We start from the raw sequence: 6000 nt of genomic DNA, 5'->3' as shown, positions 1-6000 counted from the left end.
TCAATGCCAGCAAGCAGAATCACAGAATGTTAGAGTGAGGAGGGACCTTGGAGATCCTCTAGTCCAACCCCCAGCTCCGTGCAGGAACTTGCTACAAGGCTGCATGGGTTTGGCTGTCCAGCTGCTTTTGAACTACAACTCCCATCATCCTCAGCCATAGTGGCTAATAGTCAGGTGTGATGGGAGTTAGGAACATAGGAAGCTACCAAGTCAGACCACTGGCCCATCTAGCTCAGTATGGTCTACACAGACTGGCAGCAACTTCTCCAAGGTTGCAGGCAGGAGTCTCTCTCAGACCCATCTTGGAGATGCTGCCAGGGAGGAAATCTGAGACCTTCTCCATGCAAGCATGAAGGTGCTCTTCCCAGAGTGGCCCCATCCCCTGAAGGGGATCTCTCACAGTGCTCACACATGGAAGCTCTTCTCACAATCCGTGAGAAGAGCTTCTTCCAGGTCTGTGGGGAGAGCCCCTCAGATGAGCAGCTGCTCCTAACTGGGTGGCCAGATTGGCTGCCCATACAGCTGCTGGCTCTATCACAGAGCTGTGGGGGCTACAGGTATTGGGGCCGCGCAGCCCCCGGAAGGTCCAGGTTGCCCGGCAAGAGTGCACAGAGCATCCTGGAGAGCCCCCCAAGCCTGGGACGTTGCTTGCAGCCTCCCGGTCAGGGGTGTACTTGTGTGTCACCACACGCTATGGCGACACACGAGCAATGAAATGAGATTAACGGAGCACTTGCTCCGTGAACCTCATTTAAGGGGAGGGTGAATTAGGCGGCTAGCTGCCTTGGGAGCACAGGGCTCGCCCGGTGGCTCCCACAGCCCATGGAAAGTGGGCTAAGGGAGCTTAGGCCTGGCCTCGCAGAGACCATTTGCATATGCGCGGCGACGGCCATTTTATCCACCGCGCTGGAGGCCTGAAGGGGCCAAAGAACCAGCCAAACGGGCCAGAGGGGGTGATTTAGGAGGCCTGCAGGGGGTAGGGGGGACCTCCATGCACCCCCCCACCACCTCAAGGAGCATTTTAAAGGTTATTTTTTTAAAAAGAAAAAAACTTTGAGAAGTTCACAGACCACCCCGGACTGAACCGAACCAGTGGGGTTCAGCGGGGTGCCGGACCGAACTTGCCCGGTTGGGTTCAAGTCCGGTCTGGACTCAAACTGAACCGGGCCAGCCGGTTCCGTGCACATCCCTATTAGGCTCCAGGCCTTGAACAGACTCAAGAATCTCTGACACCAGGAGGTCCCTACCAGACAGAGGCACTCAATACATGCTCAGAGACACTCAACCCAACCCACCTGGTAGTTCTCCTTACAATCCCAAGGAAGGTTTCCCCATAATTTGTTTGTAGTGCCAATTCATAGTGCCAGCATAGCATAGCGGTTAGAGTGTTGGACTAGGACTGGGAAGACCCGGGTTCAAATCCCCATTCAACCATGAAACTCACTGGGTGACTGTGGGCCAGTCACTTAACTCTCAGCCTGACCTACCTCACAGGGTTGTTGTGAGGAGAAACATATCCATGCACACTGCTCTGAGCTCCTAGGAGGAAGAGCGGGATATAAGTTTGTGGGGGGGGGGAGAATTCTGGGGCCTGAGTATGTAATTCTAACCAAACGCAGCATGTCCCTGAGCACATACAGAGTGCATCCTCTCTTTCCACTGAGTCATCACAATCCACTGCCTGCTCTGGGATTAGGAGGCCTAGGAGTTCCAGGTCAAAGGTCAAGACTTTGAAGCAGTTTTGTGGCCCAGGAATGGAGACAATAAGCCCCTGGGCCTGGGGAAGCAGGAAAATGCCTCTGAAAACCAGCAGGCGTCCAGCGGCATCTGGTGGGCCACTGTGTGAAACAGGATGCTGGACTCGATGGGCTTCCTGGGGCCTGATCCAGCAGGGCTGCTCTTAGGTTCTAACATGTGGCTTGGGAGGCTTGCTGGCTCAGCTGGAGTTGAGAGCGCCCTCATCGAACAAAGCCATCCAGGGCCAATGTTTTGCAAACAAACGGCTCTATATATCCTGCCGTTGCCATGGAGACTCTGCTTGTTTCTTTTCGGGTAGTTTTCTTCTCCTTCTTGTCTTCCTGGCAGTGAGCCTCTGGAGTGATTGGTTTGCAGGAGAACCCACCCGCATGGCCTTGCTGGGGAGGAAGACCCGGAAGAGGCGACTCAGCTGCTCTGGGGCCGGTCGGAATCAGTAGGCCCCGGCCTGCCGGCAAGTAAGGGAGCTAAGCGCCCACTTAGGGTGCAAAGCGAGCGGCGGGCGGAAGCAATGGCCTGGGCCACGTGGGACCCAGGACCGGCCTACGCCCTTCACCCACCTGGGTGAGTCCTGCCGGTGGGTGGGGCTTGTCGGCGTGATGGCGGGCACTCCCTGCTGCCCTCTGCTCCTGCCATGCAGCCTTTAAGAACAGAAGAGCAGCCCTGCTGGATCAGGCCCAAGGAAGCCCATCGAGTCCAGCATCCCGTTTCGCACCGTGGCCCACCAGATGCCGCTGGAAGCCCACAGGCAGGAGTGGAGGGCATGCCCTCTCCCTCCTGCTCTTACTCCCCTGCAGCTGGTATTCGGAGGCACCCCACCCCCGAGGCTGGAGGTGGCCCACAGCCTTCCGACTAGGAGCCGTCAATAGACCTCTCCTCCATGAAGTGATCCCCAGTTAGCCTTTGCATCCTCCCGCACTTTCACAGCACCAGCAAGAAAGGAGGCCGGGCGGGCGATGAGGAATGCCCGCCCGCTGGCCGACCCACCCTCCTCATCACTCCTGCCACCTCCACCCGCTGCCGTGGAGGCGAGTGGAGGCAGAGGGGGCCGTGATGAGGAAGGCAGGCAAGAGGGCGGGTGTTCCCCATCACCCACCTGCCTGCCCGCCCGCCCTCCTCGCCACCGCCGCCCCCCCCTTGCTTTTGTGGTGAGCTATCATGGCATCATTATAGTTCACTGCAAAAGCAGTGGGTGGAGGCGGCAGCGGCAAGGAGGGCAGGTGCATACGGCCAGTTGCCCGCTCACCCTCCAGCTGGCCACCATCGCAGCGTTCAGCTGTGGCAAGGAGGGCTGGCGGGCAATGGGGCGGTGGGGGTTGCCTGGGCGGGCGACAAGGGTGGTGGTGTGTGCCCAGGCGGGCTTTGCCTGGGGAGCCCATGAGCCTTGGGCAGGCCCCGGTTCAAATATGGCCAAGCAATCTGTGGGTGGGGTGTGCAATGTGTAGGGGCGTAGCCAAGCAGCGTGGGAGGTGTGTAAAATTGTAGGGGGTGTGGCCAATCGATCTGGGGGTGGGGGTGTGCATGTAGGGGGCGTGGTCAAGCAACGTGGGAGGTGTGGTGTATGATGTGTAGGAGGTGTGGCCAAGCAACTTGGGGGTGTGGTATGCAATGTGTAGGGGCGTGGCCAAGCAGCGTGGAAGGTGTGTAAAATTGTGGGGGGGGGCCAATCGATCTGGGGGTGGAGGTGTACATGTAGGGGGCGTGGTCAAGCAACGTGGGAGGTGTGGTGTATAATGTATAGGGGGTGTGGCCAAGCAACCTGGGGGTGTGGTGTGAAGTGTGTAGGGGCGTGGCCGAGCAACGGGGGCGTGGAGTGCAATGTATTGGGATGTGGCGGAGGAACCTGGGAGGTGAGTGATGTACACTTTGGACTACAAGGATGCCACAAATGGGAAGCAGCTCATAAAGTGCACACACAGAACACATTCTTCCAGATGACTCAAGCAGATGACCCAGGCTCAGACCCTTCGATGTTTTGCAGGCGGATGTCGGGATGTGCTCACAATTACCCATTCTCATCCCAAGCATGACTGCACACGCTCTTCACCCATCAATCCACATGGCTGGAGACTGGATTCCCCCTGCTAGATGCTACACACTGCATGGCACCTCCATGCTTGGTAGCGACTGACATGCAGGTGAAAGTAGCAAGGAGCCCGGGTGTGTGTGTGTGTGTGTGTCTCTCTCTCGCCCTGCCTGGCAGCTGTGCTGCCATTCATCAGGTTAACCATACAGCTCTTCCTGACGAATGGTCAGCCTGCAGGCAATGTGGCTCACGGGCAGGGTAGGAGAGAGATGAGCAATCTGAGCTGTTGCCAGGAAGCAGCGGCAGCTGTGCCTCATTTTGTACCCCCCCCCCCCGCCAGCTTGTTAGGATGAGCCACGACTGGCAGGTGTGCCAGAGACAGGATGCATTCACCCTCCTGCTTGGAAATTTCATTTCTAGAGGCACTCGAGAGGGAGCTGAATCCTGAAGGATGATCGCTCTAGCAACTCACATGAATAAAACCAAACAAGGCACCCCAAGGGGCAAAAACAGGGAGAAAATTGGGATAGTTCTAACCCTAACCCCCCTCAGTTCCGATCCATGAGAGTGCCGATTCATCATCTATTTTTAAAAGAAGAGCTGAGCCCATCAGCGCTAATGACGGGCTTAACGCAACCTCTCCTTTGGCCCTGACATAAAGGGAACTTGAAAAGGAGTCGGAAACTCCCGTATCAATCATTAAAGTAAAGGTACAACTCAGTCGTAAAATCATCAATCATTCAGTACAGGACCTGCAGGTGCATTTCAGAGCCCTGGTAGAACAGCAAGATTTGACATGCAGTCATCGATGATTCAGATTTAGCATCTTTTTCTTGGGAAATTCTAAAAATGGGTTGGGACATTCTGCTCTGCTTGATAAACTTGCCTCTGATGGTGGCAGGACTTGTAATTAAGGCCTCCCAAATTGTTCCCATCTTTAATTTAGAATGTGAGAGCTGGAAGGGACTCTGGAGGTTCTCTAGACTGATATTCTCCCAACCTCCTCTGCCTACTTCTTCTCCACACTTCAGCTATCTGCAGAACGTTTTGCCATTGGTACATTCTGACAGGCCATTTTGAGTGTTTCAAGCTTGAAACAGAACAACCTTCAGATAAAGAGCCTGTTTCGAGTTACAAACAGAACAGCCCTGTTTCGTTCGGAATGTTTCGAGTTGACATTCAAAGCACCATTTTGGAGGGCTGTTTTCCCCTTGCTGATTGGTTTTCTGGCACTGGTTTATAGTTGGCTTGTGACTGGCTCGCAATCTCCTTGAATCTTTGTTAGCTTGTTATCATATCAATCAAGTGTTTTCATGGGCAACTGTGCCCCCATTGGCAGGGGAAGGGCAGGGAAGGGAGGGGAAACACAAAAGGAGGGAATTTCAAAATGTATTCAAAAGGACTGAGAGGCAGAGAGAGCCCTTATAGTGTGCCTCTCTTGAAGAGGAGAGGAGGAAGGGAGGTTTGATTTTGTGTTTTTCTTTTCTCAGCACTGAGTATTATATGCTGTGCTATTGCTGCTATAACTAACTAGTTTTGCTGGATCTCAGACTGACATAGGCAGAACTTGGGTGCCTTCCTTCCTTGAGTTGTGGTTTGACTTGTTTGTGAGATAGTGTTGTGGTGAGATATGGACAGTGGCAGCTGTGTGTGTGTGTTTTGTGTGTGTAAGTGTAATATTTCTTGGTAATTGCTGTGATGAGCTCCATGTCTGGCCTTGAGATTAATCTGTGCTTCGCTCACTGCTCTAGTCTCTGCAACCTGCATTCTGCATTGCAAGGTGTACTCAGTCAAAATGTGGCTGAAGTTGCTCTAGTTGAGCTGATGGCTATGCTTGCTTCTAAGGATGCTGCTGTGGCAGCTGTTGCAATGCTGAAGTAAGGAGTCATATAATTGTGTCCGTGAGAGAGCGACTTGTGCCAAATGATGTTACTGCAGTGCAGGCACTGTGGCTGGCAGTGGATTCTGGGTCAGTGATTCTTTTTTGGCCATTTTTGGGCTGTGTTTGAAAATGTGTGTTGTTCTGTGTTGGGAGGGACAAATTCCCTTTTAATGTGTGCTTCTAATCTGCAGCGTTTTTCAAGGCAGTGTTGCAAAATGAACTTCAAATTACAATGCAAAACTGACGTACGCATCCTGTGAGTGCAGTTTGTTCTGGCCATAGGGAACAATGAGGAAACTCAAAATATCCCATTGTTCCCAATGGAAAGCTCCTAGGG

General features: G+C 53.9%; 1 long non-coding RNA gene across 1 annotated transcript in view; it reads left to right on the top strand.

The window, feature by feature from the left end:
- Positions 1 to 2088: 2088 nt before the first annotated feature.
- LOC128346948 (uncharacterized) overlaps positions 2089 to 6000 on the top strand; it is a 92371-nt gene continuing 88459 nt past the window's right edge. Inside the window, exon 1 of the long non-coding RNA XR_008317308.1 lies at positions 2089 to 2213. This is a non-coding gene — a long non-coding RNA (uncharacterized LOC128346948). The remainder of the gene's footprint in view (positions 2214 to 6000) is intronic.

This window comes from Hemicordylus capensis, chromosome 2 (assembly GCF_027244095.1).
Source record: "Hemicordylus capensis ecotype Gifberg chromosome 2, rHemCap1.1.pri, whole genome shotgun sequence".
Classification (NCBI taxonomy): Eukaryota; Metazoa; Chordata; class Lepidosauria; order Squamata; family Cordylidae; genus Hemicordylus; species Hemicordylus capensis.
This window is presented reverse-complemented; position numbering and strand designations above follow the sequence as displayed.